Source organism: Oncorhynchus gorbuscha, linkage group LG24, assembly GCF_021184085.1.
Source record: "Oncorhynchus gorbuscha isolate QuinsamMale2020 ecotype Even-year linkage group LG24, OgorEven_v1.0, whole genome shotgun sequence".
NCBI lineage: Eukaryota > Metazoa > Chordata > Actinopteri > Salmoniformes > Salmonidae > Oncorhynchus > Oncorhynchus gorbuscha.
In genome coordinates this window covers 49,929,937-49,947,790 of record NC_060196.1, presented here as the reverse complement: position 1 = coordinate 49,947,790, position 17,854 = coordinate 49,929,937, and the positions used below count along the sequence as shown (strand labels likewise).

Here is a 17,854-nt window from a genome sequence, read left to right as displayed (position 1 = left end):
TTTATTTAAAAAATATCATGGAAGTGTTTAGGCCTTATAAGAGGCGAAAGCAAATTGCACCTAAAACATTGGTAGTTCCCTTGGGAGTTGCTTCTTGCCTGGACGTGGATGTCGGTGGCTCAGTGCAGTCAAGAAAAACAAAACATACCACTTGATATTTAAAGCTACGACGGCAATTTCAGAATGTAACAGGCTGTTACTACAATTTCAGGTAAAACTAAATCAAATAACTTTTAAAAAGAAGGTAAATGTCTGTACATTTCAGCGGTTTCAAAAACATTTCTCTGCTATAACAATTTTTACTTTGCGTGTTGGCTCAACGAGACAATTCTGTTTACATTGCACTGCTTAGAGGGGGGCAACTGTCAGGCTAGTGTCGTGCTCTAACTCCGGATGTAGCAGTCGAGACGTGTCATTGCAGTAATTTGTGTAGCCAATGGTATCTTTGCAAAAAAGTCTGTGTGAAGACTCACTAGTTCAGGGATCATCAACAAGATTCAGCCACGGATCGTCGGGGGGAAGGAATATAAATACAAATAATTTGTAGACTGCAGATTGATCGCAAGATGCCCAAATAGATATTTGACTAAAACATAATCATTTCAAAACTTTCTTACATTTGTATACGATCACGTGTCTCTCTATTTTGCGTGGGAATACTTGGGAACATATTTCTTAAATTAAAATCACTTCGAGCTGATTTCCTGGTGTTTTTCCGATCTTTAATGTCCGCCCTGCTCTAAGGTCCGCCCTGCTCTAGTTCCACCCTGCTCTAGGTGTTTTAGGTTGCTTTTATTTTTCCACATTTTATTTTTTTTAAACTTTTTTTCTATGCCTTTCTGAAACAGCTGGTTTATGAAAGAGATCCCCCCCCCATCCTGAAACAGCACTCTCCTTTCTGTCCTTCTTTCCGCCTCCCCCTTTCCCTGGATTGTTAATTATTGGAGAAGGTTTGCTCTCTCTCGCTCTTCACCCCTCCACTTCCTGTAGCAACACTCCTCTGTCCTTCCTTCCGCCTCCCCTCCCCCTGGTTAGTTCATTAATGAAGCAAGTTTGTTTTCTCTCTCTCTCTGGCTTGTTTCTCAGTACAGTAAGGGATTTGCAGCGGTAATATGCAGGATAATCCTCAGGTCATTCCACCATCATCTGTGCAGACTGCCAGCTAAAAGCAACTGTTTCAGCAAATTGCTTTGCCCCCCCCTCACATAAAATCTCTCACTTCAGTGCCAGGATATTTTCTTAATCTGTTGTTAACCAGATTTTTAGCCATACAGTGCTCCTCCAAACACCATATACAGTGCTCCTCCATACACCATATACAGTGCTCCTCCATACACCATATACAGTGCTCCTCCATACACCATATACAGTGCTCCTCCATACACCATATACAGTGCTCCTCCATACACCATATACAGTGCTCCTCAAACAAGTGCTCCTCCACCATATACAGTGCTCCTCCATACACCATATACAGTGCTCCTCCATACACCATATACAGTGCTCCTCCATACACCATATACAGTGCTCCTCCATACACCATATACAGTGCTCCTCCATACACCATATACAGTGCTCCTCCATACACCATATACAGTGCTCCTCCATACACCATATACAGTGCTCCTCCATACACCATATACAGTGCTCCTCCATACACCATATACAGTGCTCCTCCATACACCATATACAGTGCTCCTCCATACACCATATACAGTGCTCCTCCAAACACCATATACAGTGCTCCTCCATACACCATATACAGTGCTCCTCCAAACACCATATACAGTGCTCCTCCATACACCATATACAGTGCTCCTCCATACACCATATACAGTGCTCCTCCATACACCATATACAGTGCTCCTCCATACACCATATACAGTGCTCCTCCATACACCATATACAGTGCTCCTCCATACACCATATACAGTGCTCCTCCATACACCATATACAGTGCTCCTCCATACACCATATACAGTGCTCCTCCATACACCATATACAGTGCTCCTCCATACACCATATACAGTGCTCCTCCATACACCATATACAGTGCTCCTCCATACACCATATACAGTGCTCCTCCATACACCATATACAGTGCTCCTCCATACACCATATACAGTGCTCCTCCATACACCATATACAGTGCTCCTCCATATACAGTGCTCCTCCATACACCATATACAGTGCTCCTCCATACACCATATACAGTGCTCCTCCAAACACCATATACAGTGCTCCCCCATACACCATATACAGTGCTCCTCCATACACCATATACAGTGCTCCTCCATACACCATATACAGTGCTCCTCCATACACCATATACAGTGCTCCTCCATACACCATATACAGTGCTCCTCCATACACCATATACAGTGCTCCTCCATACACCATATACAGTGCTCCTCCATACACCATATACAGTGCTCCTCCAAACACCATATACAGTGCTCCTCCATACACCATATACAGTGCTCCTCCATACACCAAAACAAACTGCAAATGCATCCAATGAGTTTGTAGTCACAAACTTAACAAAGTCATTGAGTGCTACAAATATGGAACCAAATAAAGTGCATATACAGTGCTCCTCCATACACCATATACAGTGCTCCTCCATACACCATTCTTGCATCCCAAATGGCACCCTATTCCTATAGTGCATTACTTTTGATCATCCGAATGTTAAGGTTATTTTGTAGAACAGCATGGCTGACTGTCTGTTTAATTCCTGGCCAGATAACAGAACAGCAAGGCTGACTGTCTGTTTAACTCCTGGCCAGATAACAGAACAGCAAGGCTGACTGTCTGTTTAACTCCTGGCCAGATAACAGAACAGTAAGGCTGACTGTCTAACTCCTGGCCAGATAACAGAACAGCAAGGCTGACTGTCTGTTTAACCCCTGATCAGATAACAACAGCAGTTATATACTCCCAGCCACTACTCCTATAAAATAAAATAAAACCTGATTTTATTAGTAGCCTAGAGCTAGGTATTCAGTATTTCATTAAGCTATTGCTGAATCTGGATCTTACTATCAGATAGCATGGACGTGTAGCCTCATTAATTCACACGAAGTTCATTGTGTAATAAGCAGTTATTCTAGTACATTTTTGTGAATGAACGGACGCATACCTTTCAATTATGTTATTGTGTTATTATCACTTAAACAGACAGCCTGGATGTTGAGATTCTCTCTCTACCTGCTGTGACAGCGAAAGGACAGGCGTGTGTGCCTGTGGGTGTGCACTTTATGCCTGTGCACACGTATCAGGCGGAGTGTCTGCTCAATATGCCGTTTCTCTTTAAATCATGTGGCTTCAACATGCGGCATCCATTCTGACACTCCCCTTGGCCAATCAGGGGTGGCAGGGCTGCTGACATCACTGGCCAGTCCGGGCTGTGGGGAGGCGGGACTCAGGGAGACATTTAGTTTGACATTGTAAATAAGCAGGGAACAGTTGTCAGAGAGAGCAGCCAGTGGTTCCTTTCTTCTCCGTACAGCCATGAGAAACGCAAGATCAACTGGAGGACACAGAATGCAGAGGCAAGCTACCTCCATCATTTCCACACTCACTCTAACGCACCACTTCCTCACTCATTCTAACACACTTTTTAAAAATAACTTTCTTTCTTTTTTGTCTGCTTCTTCTTTCTCTCTCTTCCTCGTTTTCTTTCCTTGACCCCTATCCTTCAGCTCAAGGTAACTTAAAACAGGAAGTTGGCTGGCGGTGAAATGGGTGATTGGGTGGAGGAAGGGGGAGGAGCGTGGAAAGTGTCAGAGCCTACGAGCATGTGGCTCGGCCAATAGAAAGCAAGGCCTTTGTCCTGTCATTGGGGGATCGTCTGAGAGCGGGGCAGGGGCCCGGTCAGGGGCGGGGTCTGAGTATCATGTTGCAGGCTAGATTGATTACTTTTGAATATTAAAGGGCAAGGAGGCAGGAGGAGATGTTTAACTGGGACGCCGGAGTGCCGCTGTTCTGCCGTTTGTCGCTCCTTCACCTCTTTTTTTATTTTTTGTCCTCCTGTGTGTTGAGGCAGGGGTCAACTGAATGACAAACGAAAGGGTCGCTGTCCTGGAGAGCGAGAGAGAGGAAACGAGTGATAGGAAGAGAGGGAGAAAAAAGAGGGAGACTGTGGGGCAAATGAGCGTACTTGGTCAGAGGAGAAACGGGAAAGAGGGGTGTGTGTTTAGGAGAAGGAGGGTGGTGGGGGGAGCGGTGGAGACTCAGTTGAGGGGGAGGGGTAAAGGGGTGGTGGTGAATGCTCTTCTCTCTGTCGTGCAAGCTATATGCTTTGTAAAGGCGGCGGACAGGCAGACTGCCTTTTGTCTGTTCCTGGTTCCGGGGCCCGAGGAAGTTGAGGGCTACAGAGATTTTGTGTGTCAACCAGCCACCCCTCTCTCTTCTACAATGCAGAGTAGAATACAGCCTTTCTCTCTCCTGCTCTTCCACAGCCTACTACACAGCATGAAGGGCACAGGGTAAGTGTGACAACTCAAACACACTAGTAACCACAGACCTGGCTGTGTTTTAGACCACAGCAGGACTCCTCCACTACCCATGTGTACTTTGTCACTTCTCGTCTTTATCTATCTCTCTCTCTCTGCAGAGATGGGATGCTCTCTCTGACCTCGTCTCTCCTCTCTCCTCCTCTTCTGTCGTCCTCTACTTTTCTCCTTGAGAGAAATCTGTGTGTGTGTGTTTTGGTTGTTTATTTCTGCACCGGACAGCAGTCTGCCCGGCCACCCTCATGTCCTTTAACTGTCACTCCAGTACAGGATCGGTGTTGTTGACATCTTTAGTTAGCATTTTGCAGAACTGAAAGTGGTGAGAATGTGTATATCTTTTTTTTCACAGTTGATTTGAGTCATGTTAATGTTTTCCTATGAACACTACAATGTAGGCTACTAATATTGAGACAAGTTCTATTGGGTAAGGCTGTTTGTTCTGTGGAACAGCCGTAGCTGGCGTTTGAGACCCTGCTACTGCTGTGCTTTGACTTTGGACTTTCAAGCAGAACATTACCAGCTGTTTGTCTCTCTCTCTGGGCTGTGTTGGTTATTGACTCTGTAGCGCTGTGGTAGACCGGCCCAGCACTATACTCACAGGGAGACAGACTTCAAAGTCATCCAGGATGGTTGCGGTGCTGTGAATGCGGTTGCTGACCAGGGCCAGCTAGGGCCAGTAGCTAACACTCGCCTGACAGTGATGCAATGGAGAGGGTAAGATGGTTGCTGGGCTGACTGCTGGATGTTTGGGGGACAATCCAAGACCTCGTAGTTGTGGGGTTTTTGATGTGGGATTGTGAGCTCTCTTTTAGATGGAATCTTTAACATCTTTAGCTCTGTCCTCCCTAATTGAACGTTTCTATTGGTGCCTTTCTCTCTGACAAAATGAAGTCCCGTTGGGGAGACGGAGGACAATAACTCCAGAGCTGAAGCCCTGGCTGCCAAATCCCAGCTCCCGTCACTGTTTGCATGAGATTTGAATATCATTTGCAGGTGAGCGGGACTGCATCGTAAGCAAAATGGTTGGGAAAGTAAATGAAAATCCAAACAAACACACAGACACACTCGACCATACACACATACTTGCAGCAAGCACGCTCTCCAGCTAAAGTGACGACACACAGGTCTTGTGTGACTTATTCCTTTGCCCTTGCAGGCAGCCCAGTTTTGAGTGTGTATGTAATGTTGTGTGTTGTCAACACATGAGCCAAACTGCCAGGTAAAGGTTGCTGGTGGTGTTATGTTATTGAGGCTAATATGCAGGTAGCAGCAGTGGGTGCCAGAGCTGCCTCGGCCTAGTTGTTCGATGAAGGTCACAAGAATGTGAGACTGACTCCCGCAGTCTTTCTGTCAGCGGAGAGAGGGATGAAAGGACAGTGAGGGATGAGGAATAAGGGACTTGCGGACAGAGATGTCTTTCTTTGCGTTCAAAGGAAAGAAGTGATGAAAATGGGGTCGTCCATGCAAGTGCTGCAGTGAAAGTTGAAAAACCTGTTCTCTCTTTCCCCGTCTCGCTCTCTCTATTGCTCGCTCTCACCTCTCCTCCCTCTCTCTTTCCTCCTCCCGCTCTCTCACCCCCCTCCCGCTCTCTCGCTCCCCCTCCCTCTCTTTTTCCCCCTCCCGCTCTCTCGCTCCTCCCTCTCTCTTTCCCCCTCCCGCTCTCTCTCACCCCCTCCCTCTCTCTTTCCCTCTCTCGCTCCCCCTCCCTCTCTTTTTCCTCCTCCCGCTCCCCCTCCCTCTCTTTTTCCTCCTCCTGCTCTCTCGCTCCCCCTCCCTCTCTTTCCCCCTCCCGCTCTCTCTCTCCCCCTCCCGCTCTCTCTCTCCCCCTCCCGCTCTCCCCTCCCGCTCTCCCCCTCCCGCTCTCCCCCTCCCGCTCTCCCCCTCCCGCTCTCCCCCTCCTGCTCTCTCTCTCCCCCTCCCTCTCTCCCCTCCCTCTCTCTTTCCCCCTCCCTCTCTCTTTCCCCCTCCCACTCTGGTTTCTCTCTCTCCTCTGTTGAATGACCTTGGGAGATCAGAGCGGAGCGAGTTCTTCCTGGAGTTGGTTTGAAGCAGAACCAAGGGCAAAGTTTGTAGGGACAGAGCACAGCACAGGGCCAGTGGGATGGACGACTTTGACACAGGTCAGGGCTGGCTGTCAGACATTATTACAGTCCGTGGCTCTCTTCAAGCACAGCATCCACCGCAAACTGATCACAACGTGCTCATACAGATCTAGCTACGTGTTCTTGGTTAGTCTGTAATTCACTGACTGGCTGAGAACGTGAGCCGGGCTCCTATTTTGTTCTTGAGTAGATAATTTACCCGGCACGCTGCAACACTGCCAATTTCTGTTCTCTTGTGTGTGTGTGTGTGTGTGTGTGTGTGTGTGTGTGTGTGTGGTTTGGGGTTTTTACCTCTGACCTGAATGAATATAGGTACATTTGGTTTGATATGCCGCTGCTGCTTTGCCCATAATAGGATTCAACAATGATTGATTCTTCTGTTTTATTTCTTTCTTTTCAGTTTCTTTTCCGTCAGTACATTTTTTTTTCAATGCTTTATTTAGAAATGTTCATGTTCACACTTGTTCTTCCCAGTCTTTCCCCCGCTGATGTCACTGGATGAAGCAGCTTGACTGAGCTTCCCATGTCAATCCATAACGTGAGGAGAAGAAGCATGAAATTGTGTTTTATTTGCCCCCCATAACATTCCCAAAAATGGGACAGTGTTTTTCTTCTAAACAGAATCCTAGAGGGCTTGTAATTTTAGTGACTTTCCTTGAGTTGACCAAGGCATCCTTCTAGAATGTGACCTCTGCTATTGACGTTGCATGCAGCTTGTGCAATGTGTACCCTTACTGTTTGCACTGTAGGCTTATCATACATCATTTACTGATAGCCTAGCTAACTTATATAGCCTAGCCATAGCCTTTGGTTGAATAACTGCAGTTTGTGTGCTCTTGCACCTGACATTTTGCAGTAGCTCACCTTAATGATCATTATAAGGATATCGTTTTATTCCGACAACACAAAAAGTTTACATTCCCATCCTATCCTGTTGCAGTCCTTTGAGAAAATTCTCTCTCCTTCTGTCTTTTTCTCTCCTCTCTTTCTCCCTTTCTTTCTCTCTCCTCTCTTTCTCCCTTTCTTTCTCTCTCCTCTCTTTCTCCCTTTCTTTCTCTCTCCTCTCTTTCTCTCTCTCCCTCTTTCTCTCTTTCCCTCTCTCTTTCTTTCTCTCTTTCTTTCTCTCTTTCTCTCTTTCTTTCTCCCTTTCCTCTCTTTCTCCCTTTCTTTCTCCCTTTCCTCTCTTTCTCCCTTTCTTTCTCCCTTTCCTCTCTTTCTCCCTCTCTTTCTCCCTTTCCTCTCTTTCTCCCTCTCTTTCTCTCCTCTCTTCTCTCCTCTCTTTCTCCCTTTCTTTCTCTCTTTCTCCCTTTCTCTCTTTCTTCCTTTCTTTCTCCCTTTCTCTCTTTCCTTTCTTTCTCCCTTTCTCTCTTTCCTTTCTTTCTCTCTTTCCTTTCTTTCTCTCTTTCCTTTCTTTCTCCCTTTCTCTCTTTTCTCCCTTTCTCTCTTTCCTCTCTTTCTCTCTTTCCTCTCTTTCTCTCTTTCCTCTCTTTCTCCCTTTCTCTCTTTCCTCTCTTTCTTTCTCCCTTTCCTCTCTTTCTCCCTTTCTTTCTCCCTTTCCTCTTTCTCCCTTTCTTTCTCTCTTTCCTCTCTTTCTCCCTTTCTTTCTCTCTTTCTCCCTTTCTCCATTTCTCTCTCTTTCTCCCTTTCTTTCTCTCTTTCTCTCTTTCCTCTCTTTCTCCCTTTCTCTCTTTCTTTCTCCCTTTCCTCTCTTTCTCCCTTTCTTTCTCCCTTTCCTCTTTCTCCCTTTCCTCTTTCTCCCTTTCCTCTTTCTCTCTTTCTCTCTTTCCTCTCTTTCTTTCTCTCTTTTCTCTCTTTCTCTCTTTCTTTCTCTCTTTCTCCCTTTCCTCTCTTTCTCCCTTTCCTCTCTTTCTCCCTTTCTTTCTCTTTCCTCTCTTTCTCTTTCCTCTCTTTCTCTTTCCTCTCTTTCTCCCTTTCTCTCTCCCCTCTTTCCTCTCTTTCTCCTTTCTTTCTCTCTTTCCTCTCTTTCTCCCTTTCTCTCTTTCTCCCTTTCTTTCTCCCTTTCTCTCTTTCTCCCTTTCTTTCTCTCTTTCCTCTCTTTCTCCCTTTCTTTCTCCCTTTCTCTTTCTCCCTTTCTTTCTTCTTTCCTCTTTCTCCCTTTCTTTCTCTCTTTCCTCTCTTTCTTTCTCCCTTTCTTTCTCTCTTTCTCCATTTCTTTCTCTCTTTCTCCCTTTCTTTCTCCCTTTCTTTCTCCCTTTCTCTCTTTCCTTTCTCTCTTTCCTCTCTTTCTCCCTTTCTCTCTTTCTCCCTTTCTTTCTCCCTTTCCTCTTTCTCCCTTTCTTTCTCCCTTTCCTCTTTCTCCCTTTCTTTCTCTCTTTCCTCTCTTTCTCCCTTTCTCTCTTTCTCCCTTTCTTTCTCCCTTTCCTCTTTCTCCCTTTCTTTCTCTCTTTCCTCTTTCTCCCTCTCTTTCTCCCTCTCTTTCTCCCTCTCTTTCTCTCTTTCTCTCTTTCTCCCTTTCTCTCTTTCTCCCTTTCTTTCTCCCTTTCCTCTTTCTCCCTTTCTTTCTCTCTTTCCTCTTTCTCCCTCTCTTTCTCCCTCTCTTTCTCCCTCTCTTTCTCTCTTTCTTTCTCTTTCTTTCTCTCTTTCTCCCTTTTCTCCCTTTCCTCTCTTTCTTTCTCTCTTTCTCCCTTTCTTTCTCTTTCCTCTCTTTCTCCCTTTCTTTCTCTCTTTCCTCTCTTTCTCTCTTTCCTCCCTTTCTTTCTCCCTTTCCTCTCTTTCTCCCTTTCTTTCTCCCTTTCCTCTCTTTCTCCCTTTCTTTCTCCTTTCCTTCTTTCTCCCTTTCTTTCTCCCTTTCTTTCTCCCTTTTCTTTCTCCTTTCTTTCTCTTTCCTCTTTCTCTCTTTTTCTCTCTTTCTCCCTCTCTTTCTCCCTTTCTCTCTTTCTCTTTCTTTCTCTTTCTTTCTCTTTCTTTCTCTCTTTCTTTCTCTCTTTCTCCCTTTCTTTCTCTCTTTCTCCCTTTCTTTCTCTCTTTCCTCTCTTTCTCCCTTTCTTTCTCTCTTTCTCCCTTTCCTCTCTTTCTCCCTTTCTTTCTCCCTTTCTCTTTCTCTTTCTTTCTCTCCTTTCCTCTTTCTCCCTTTCTTTCTCCTTTCCTCTCTCCCTTTCTTTCTCTTTCTTTTCTCTTCTCTTTCTCTCTTTCTCCCTTTCTTTCTCCTTTCTTTCTTTCTCTCTTTCCTTTCTTTTCTCCTTTCTCTCTTTCCTTTCTCTTTCTCCTCTTTCTCTCTTTCCTCTCTTTCTCCTTTCTTTCTCTCTTTCTCTTTCTTTCTCTCTTTCTCCCTTTCTTTCTCCCTTTCCTCTCTTTCTCCCTTTCTTTCTCCCTTTCCTCTTTCTCCCTTTCTTTCTCTCTTTCCTCTCTTTCTCCCTTTCTTTCTCTCTTTCCTCTCTTTCTCTCTTTCTTTCTCTCTTTCTCCCTTTCCTCTCTTTCTCCCTTTCCTCTCTTTCTCTTTCCTCTCTTTCTCCCTTTCTCTCTTTCCTCTCTTTCTCCCTTTCTCTCTCCTCTCTTTCCTCTCTTTTCTCCCTTTCTCTCTCCTCTCTTTCCTCTCTTTTCTCCCTTTCTTTCTCTCTTTCTCCCTTTCTTTCTCTTTCCTCTCTTTCTCCCTTTCCTCTCTTTCTCCCTTTCCTCTCTTTCTCCTTTCCTCTCCTCTTCCTCTCTTTCTCTTTCTTTCTCTCTTTTCTCTCTTTCTTTTCTCTTTCCTCTTTCTTTCTCTCTCCTCTCTTTCTCCCTTTCTCTCTCTCTCTTTCTTTCTCTCCTCTTCTCTCTCTTTCTCTCTCTTTTTCTCCTCTCTTTCTCTCTTTTCTCTCTCTTTCTTCTCTCTCTTTTCTTTCTCTCCTTTCTTTCTCTCTTTCTCCTTTCTTTCTCTCTTTTCTCCTTTCTTTCTCTCTTTCTCTCTTTCTCCTCTTCTCTCCTCTTTCTTCCCTTTCTCTCTCCTCTCTTTCTCTTTCTCTCTCTCTCTCTTTCTCTCTCCTCTCTTTCCTCTCTTTTCTCCCTTTCTCTCCTCTCTTTCTTTCTCCTCCTCTTTTCTCCTCTCTCTTTCTCTTTCTCTCTTTCTCCCTTTCTTTCTCTCTTTCTCCCTTTCTTTCTATTTCCTCTCTTTCTCCCTTTCTTTCTCTTTCCTCTCTTTCTCCCTTTCTTTCTCTTTCCTCTCTTTCCTCTCTTTCTCTTTTTCCTCTCTTTCTCCCTTTCTCTTCTCTCTCTTTCCTCTCTTTTTCTCTCTTTTTCTTTCTCTCTTTCTCCCTTTCTTTCTCCCTTTCCTCTCTTTCTCCCTTTCTCTCTCTCTTTCCCTTCTTTTCTCCCTTTCTTTTCTCTCTTTCTCCCTTTCTTTCTCCTTTTCTCTCTTTCTCCCTTTTTCTCTCTTTCTCCCTTTCCTCTCTTTCTCTTTCTCCTTTCTCTCTCTTCTCTCTTTCCTCTTTTCTCCCTTTCTTTCTCTCTTTCCTCTTCTCCCTTTCTTTCTCTTTCTTCTCTCTTTCTTTCTCTTTCCTCTCTTTCTCCCTTTCTCTCTTTCCTCTCTTTCTCCCTTTCTTTCTCTTTCTCTCTTTCTCTCTTTCTTTTCTTTCTCTCTTTCTCTCCTTTCTTTCTCTTTTCTCTCTTTCTTTCTCCCTTTCTTTCTCTCTTTCTCCTTTTTCTTTCTCTCTTTCTCCTTTCTTTCTCCTTTCTCTCTTTCTCCTTTCTTTCTCTTTTTCTTTCTTTCTCTCTTTCCTCTCTTTCTCTCTTTCTCTTTCTCTCTTTCTTTCTCCCTTTCTTTCTCTCTTTCCTCTTTCTCCCTTTCTTTCTCTCTTTCCTCTTTCTCCCTTTCTTTCTCTCTTTCCTCTCTTTCTCCCTTTCTTTCTCTCTTTCTCCCTCTCTTTCTCTCCTCTCTTTCTTTCTCTCTTTCTCCCTTTCCTCTCTTTCTCCCTTTCTTTCTCTCTTTCTCCCTTTCTTTCTCTTTCCTCTCTTTCTCCCTCTCTTTCTCCCTTTCTTTCTCTCTTTCCTCTCTTTCTTCCTCTCTTTCTCCCTTTCTTTCTCCCTTTTTCTTTCTCTTTCTTTCTTTCCTCTTTCTCCCTTTCTTTCTCTCTTTCTCCCTTTCTTTCTCTCTTTCTCCCTTTTCTCCCTTTCTTTCTCTCTTTCCCTTTCTTTCTCCCTTTCTCTCTTTCCTTTCTTTCTCCCTTTCTCTCTTTCTTTCTCTCTTTCTTTCCCTTTCTTTCTCCCTTTCCTCTCTTTCTCCCTTTCTTTCTCCCTTCCTCTTTCCTCTTTCTCTTCTCCTTTCTTTTCTCCTCTCTTTCTCCTTTCTTTCTCTCTTTTTCTCTCTTTTCTCCCTTTCTTTCTCTCTTTCTCTCTTTCTCCCTTTCTTTCTCTCTTTCCTCTCTTTCTCCTCTCTTTCTCTCTTTCTCTCTTTCTCTCTTTTCTTTCTCTCTTTCTCCCTTTCTCTTTCCTCTCTTTCTCTCTTTCTCTCTTTCTCTCTTTCTCCCTTTCTCTCTTTCTCCCTTTCCTCTTTTCTCCCTTTCCTCTCTTTCCTCTTTTCTCCCTTTCTTTCTCTTTCCTCTCTTTCTCCCTTTCTTTCTCTTTCCTCTCTTTCTCCCTTTCTTTCTCTTTCCTCTCTTTCTCCCTTTCTTTCTCTCTTTCCTCTCTTTCTTTCTCCCTTTCTTTCTCTCTTTCCTCTCTTTCTTTCTCCCTTTCTTTCTCTCTTTCTCTCTTTCTCCCTTTCTTTCTCCCTTTCTCTCTTTCCTTTCTCTCTTTCCTCTCTTTCTCCCTTTCTCTCTTTCTCCCTTTCTTTCTCCCTTTCCTCTTTCTCCCTTTCTTTCTCTCTTTCCTCTTTCTCCCTTTCTTTCTCTCTTTCCTCTTTCTCCCTCTCTTTCTCTCTTTCCTCTCTTTCTCCCTTTCTTTCTCTCTTTCTCCCTCTCTTTCTCCCTTTCCTCTCTTTCTCCCTCTCTTTCTCTTTCTTTCTCTTTCTTTCTCTCTTTCTCCCTTTCCTCTCTTTCTCCCTTTCTTTCTCTCTTTCTCCCTTTCTTTCTCTTTCCTCTCTTTCTCCCTTTCTTTCTCTCTTTCCTCTCTTTCTCCCTTTCTTTCTCTCTTTCTCCCTTTCCTCTCTTTCTCCCTTTCTTTCTCCCTTTCCTCTTTCTCCCTTTCTTTCTCCCTTTCCTCTTTCTCCCTTTCTTTCTCTCTTTCTCCCTTTCTTTCTCTCTTTCTCCCTTTCTCCATTTCTTTCTCTCTTTCTCCCTTTCTTTCTCCATTTCTTTCTCTCTTTCCTTTCTTTCTCCCTTTCTCTCTTTCCTCTCTTTCTCCCTTTCTCTCTTTCCTCTCTTTCTCCCTTTCTCTCTTTCTCCCTTTCCTCTCTTTCTCCCTTTCTTTCTCTCTTTCTCTCTTTCCTCTCTTTCTCCCTTTCTTTCTCTCTTTCTCCCTTTCCTCTCTTTCTCCCTTTCTTTCTCCCTTTCCTCTTTCTCCCTTTCTTTCTCCCTTTCCTCTTTCTCCCTTTCTTTCTCTCTTTCTCCCTTTCTTTCTCTCTTTCTCCCTTTCTCCATTTCTTTCTCTCTTTCTCCCTTTCTTTCTCCATTTCTTTCTCTCTTTCCTTTCTTTCTCCCTTTCTCTCTTTCCTCTCTTTCTCCCTTTCTCTCTTTCCTCTCTTTCTCCCTTTCTTTCTCCCTTTCCTCTCTTTCTCCCTTTCTTTCTCCCTTTCCTCTTTCTCCCTTTCTTTCTCTCTTTCCTCTCTTTCTCCCTTTCTTTCTCTCTTTCCTCTCTTTCTCTCTTTCTTTCTCTCTTTCTCCCTTTCCTCTCTTTCTCCCTTTCCTCTCTTTCTCTTTCCTCTCTTTCTCCCTTTCTCTCTTTCCTCTCTTTCTCCCTTTCTTTCTCTCTTTCTCCCTTTCTCTCTTTCTCCCTTTCTTTCTCCCTTTCCTCTCTTTCTCCCTTTCTCTCTCCTCTCTTTCCTCTCTTTTCTCCCTTTCCTCTCTTTCTCCCTTTCTTTCTCTCTCTCCTCTCTTTCCTCTCTTTTCTCTCTTTCCTCTCTTTCTCCCTTTCTCTCTCCTCTCTTTCCTCTCTTTTCTCCCTTTCTTTCTCTTTCCTCTCTTTCTCCCTTTCTCTCTCCTCTCTTTCCTCTCTTTTCTCTCTTTCCTCTCTTTCTCCCTTTCTCTCTCCGCTCTTTCCTCTCTTTTCTCCCTTTCCTCTCTTTCTCCCTTTCTTTCTCTCTTTCCTCTCTTTCTCCCTTTCTCTCTCCTCTCTTTCCTCTCTTTCTCCCTTTCTCTCTCCTCTCTTTCCTCTCTTTCTCCCTTTCTCTCTCCTCTCTTTCCTCTCTTTTCTCTCTCCTCTCTTTTCTCTCTCCTCTCTTTCTCCCTTTCTCTCTCCTCTCTTTCCTCTCTTTCTCCCTTTCTCTCTCCTCTCTTTCCTCTCTTTTCTCCCTTTCTCTCTCCTCTCTTTCCTCTCTTTTCTCCCTTTCTCTCTCCTCTCTTTCCTCTCTTTTCTCCCTTTCTTTCTCTCTTTCTCCCTTTCTTTCTCTTTCCTCTCTTTCTCCCTTTCTCTTTCCTCTCTTTCTCCCTTTCCTCTCTTTCTCCCTTTCCTCTCTTTTCTCCCTTTCTTTCTCTCTTTCTCCCTTTCTTTCTCTTTCCTCTCTTTCTCCCTTTCCTCTCTTTCTCCCTTTCTCTCTTCTCCCTTTCCTCTCTTTTCTCCCTTTTCTCTCTTTCCTCTCTTTTCTCCCTTTCCTCTCTTTCTCCCTTTCTTTCTCTTTCCTCTCTTTCTCCCTTTCTTTCTCTTTCCTCTCTTTCTCCCTTTCTTTCTCTTTCCTCTCTTTCTCCCTTTCTTTCTCTTTCCTCTCTTTCTCCCTTTCTTTCTCTTTCCTCTCTTTCTCCCTTTCTTTCTCTTTCCTCTCTTTCTCCCTTTCTTTCTCTTTCCTCTCTTTCTCCCTTTCTTTCTCTTTCCTCTCTTTCTCCCTTTCTTTCTCTTTCCTCTCTTTCTCCCTTTCCTCTCTTTCTCCCTTTCTTTCTCTCTTTCTCCCTTTCTTTCTCCCTTTCCTCTCTTTCTCCCTTTCTTTCTCTCTTTCTCCCTTTCTTTCTCCCCTTTCTCTCTTTCCTCTCTTTTCTCCCTTTCCTCTCTTTCCTCTCTTTTCTCCCTTTCCTCTCTTTCTCCCTTTCTTTCTCTTTCCTCTCTTTCTCCCTTTCTTTCTCTTTCCTCTCTTTCTCCCTTTCTTTCTCTTTCCTCTCTTTCTCCCTTTCTTTCTCTTTCCTCTCTTTCTCCCTTTCTTTCCCTTTCTTTCTCTTTCCTCTCTTTTCTCTTTCCCTTCTCCTTTCTTCTCTTTCTCTCTTTCTTTCCCTTTCTTTCTCTTTCCTCTCTTTTCTCCCTTTCCTCTCTTTTCTCTCTTTCTCCCTTTCTTTCTCTTTCCTCTCTTTTCTCCCTTTCCTCTCTTTCCTCTCTTTTCTCCCTTTCCTCTCTTTCTCTCTCATCTCTCTCTCTTTCCTCTCTTTCCTCTCTTTTCTCCCTTTCCTCTCTTTCTCTCTCCTCTCTCTCTCTTTCCTCTCTTTCTCTGGTGGAGGATCTGATTAGTGTCCTCTTACTCTGTATCTGCCCTCATCACTTCAGTATTTTCACAACAATCAAGGAGGGGAGAATGGAGGTGGCAAGTGGGAATGACACGAGATGTCTCTTTTGAGCACCTGTCAACCTATTACAGATCTGTGAATATTTAATCATTTGGTAACCAAAGAATGTATTTCCTGTAGAAGTTACAGGCTGTTAAACAGTGAACTACATGTTTTGTTTTTGGAATAGATGTTTTAGTTGTTGGCCAAAGGCAAAGTGGTAGGCTACATTCCTCTGTTCCCGAAAGGTCATTCAAGTTAGAGGTTGACTAAATAATCCAGGAGTAACATTATGTCAAATCATGTTAGTGTTAAAACAACACAATGCCCAGAGCCAAATAAACCCTCACATGAGCATGTAGTTGACCATTGAATGCATTCTTGTTTTTCTTCAACATTTCAGAGTTATTCAGTCCAGGCTCTCCTGGGGGAGTTTCACAAGTCTGGATTAATGAGTTAGCCAGAACTACTTCTGTCAACATTTTGAACCAGTCAGGAGGAGTCATGGTACCATGACTGCAAAATCGTTATCCTTTAACCTGCTCCATGCTAGCCTTACTTGAAACAATACCGACTACTGCATACCATGGAAGCATATTATTGATATCCTACTGATGTTATTGGAATACATTAGAAAACACCTTTTTGGATGTCGTCCTCACAGGCCAAGTTGTGGCTATAGGCTAGGTTATAGGCTAGGTTATAGGCTAGGCTACACTTATTGTCCATTAGTCAATAAATCTATTCCCTTTGTGAAGTTCCCCTGTGGTTGCATTACGTTGTTAATGCACTCTAAAGCTTGAGGTTTGAAATAGGACCATCTAGTGTTGTGATGGTCATGGAATTGTGGATGACCATAATTGTCTCATTAAAATCCACCAGCCAGGCCATTAAGGAAGCGATTAACTCAGTGTTCATCATTAGTGTTACTCATTCATTTTCTTTCCGTCAAGCGATGCATTTACCTGAGCAGCGAACACCTCCCTATGCAGAAACGGCTACCTGCAGTGCATCACTCCAATCTGAAAAGACACTCCTTTCTTGCACCGCGGACTCTCCCCTTGCAGAATCTACAAGAACAGGACCAGTACAGGCAAAATGGTAATATCGTCTCTAGTCGAGATCTGAGAGGACTAGATGAAGAGATTCCACCATTTTCCTTGCCCCTATCCAGTTGTTTCTGACATTCTAGGGCGAGTTCAGTCCCAGAAGGGCCCAGGTATGGAGTGTCATTGTCAGTTTGGACCTGAAGCTGATGACACTGCTGTGAGTGTGTCCGTGGCCGACCTGCCAGGGGAGAGCAGAGGGGCTGGGCTTGGCAGGACAACAATGCTGCTGATTCAGCAGATCCGGCTGCTGAACACCATTTTACTTTCTCAGAGGGGAGAGAAAGGGGAGACACGGATGCAGGAGGAGAAGCGGCAGCGGATGGTCAGTGTTGCCGACAAAGCAGATCAGGAGAAACTGTACACCGCCATCTCCTCTTCTCTGACCACTGAAGGGCAACAGAACTGCAGAGGAGAGGAAAGCAGCACAGTGCAGCATAGCACCGCCAGCACAGTGCAGCATAGCACCGCCAGCACAGTGCAGCATAGCACCGCCAGCACAGTGCAGCATAGCACCGCCAGCACAGTGCAGCATAGCACCGCCAGCACAGTGCAGCATAGCACCGCCAGTGCAGCACAATGCAGCTTAGCACCGCCAGTGCAGCACAGTGCAGCATAGCACAGTGCAGCACAATGCAGCTTAGCACCGCCAGTGCAGCACAGTGCAGCTTAGCACCGCCAGCGCAGCACAATGCAGCTTAGCACCGCCAGCGCAGCACAGTGCAGCTTAGCACCGCCAATGCAGCACAGTGCAGCTTAGCACCGCCAGCGCAGCACAGTGCAGCATAGCACAGTAAAAAAACAGAGTAATGGCAGTGAAGAACACATATCAAAGACCAGCACATTACATCATGTCACAGTGCTATGTGGACATAGGGTCCAAGTAGAGAGACACACCAGTGCAGCCAAGTGTAACCAGTCAACACCACCAGCGGTGTAGCGGAGAGAGAACACAGTTTACATACCTTTTTTTAGTTTGCGTGAGCACCTATCGTAGAAAACATCTATTAAAATGACTCATTGTGAACGGTGACTGGTTACACTTGGCTGCACGGGTGTGTCTCTACTTGGACCCTATGTCCACATAGCACTATTTTGTTCTTTACCTCTACATCACACTGAACACCACAGACTGACGCTCCAAATGAACATGTGTTGGTCACTGCCTCTTCAAGGACATCAGTCCCCATTTGGAGAGGCTCACTCATAGATATAGGATCAGGTTTCTGCTAGGCTAAGACTGCAGAAGGAGACTGGTTTATTGCCCACAGTGCTTATATGCATAGAGTGTCTATTGACGTGAGAACTGGTCTGTGGCGGGCGTCGTGTGTATATTGAAGGTCGTAGGGTCACATAGTGAGATTAATAATTGTATCACATGCTCTCCCCGAGAGAGCAAAGCCCCGCTCCGGAGCTATTTAGTTCAGTCAGCTGAGGTTTGGTGTGTGTGTGTGTGCGTGTGTAAGTGGAGACAGCTGTGGCGGTTCGGTCCTACTTGTTTATTTATTAATTCATTCATTTATCGCTCATTAATTGAAGTGTTTGCTCTTTTAATTCCTGTTCCCGCTCTCCATTTC

At 44.6% G+C, this 17,854-nt stretch overlaps 1 protein-coding gene across 16 annotated transcripts in view; it reads left to right on the top strand.

The window, feature by feature from the left end:
- The window catches only part of LOC124012608 (nuclear transcription factor Y subunit gamma-like), a 58,914-nt gene that overhangs the window by 20,096 nt on the left and 20,964 nt on the right, over positions 1 to 17,854 (top strand). For 2 of the 16 annotated variants that reach the window (XM_046326429.1, XM_046326423.1), the window contains exons 1-2: positions 5,083 to 5,231; positions 5,409 to 5,510. The exons of 6 other annotated variants lie outside the window; for them this stretch is intronic. The gene's annotated coding sequence lies outside the window, so the exon portion shown is untranslated. Of the gene's footprint in view, positions 1 to 86; positions 212 to 3,410; positions 3,555 to 3,704; positions 3,711 to 4,281; positions 4,491 to 5,082; positions 5,232 to 5,408; positions 5,511 to 17,854 lie in introns of those variants that run through there. 8 more of the 16 variants (XM_046326425.1, XM_046326420.1, XM_046326426.1 and 5 more) reach the window with 6 other exon arrangements.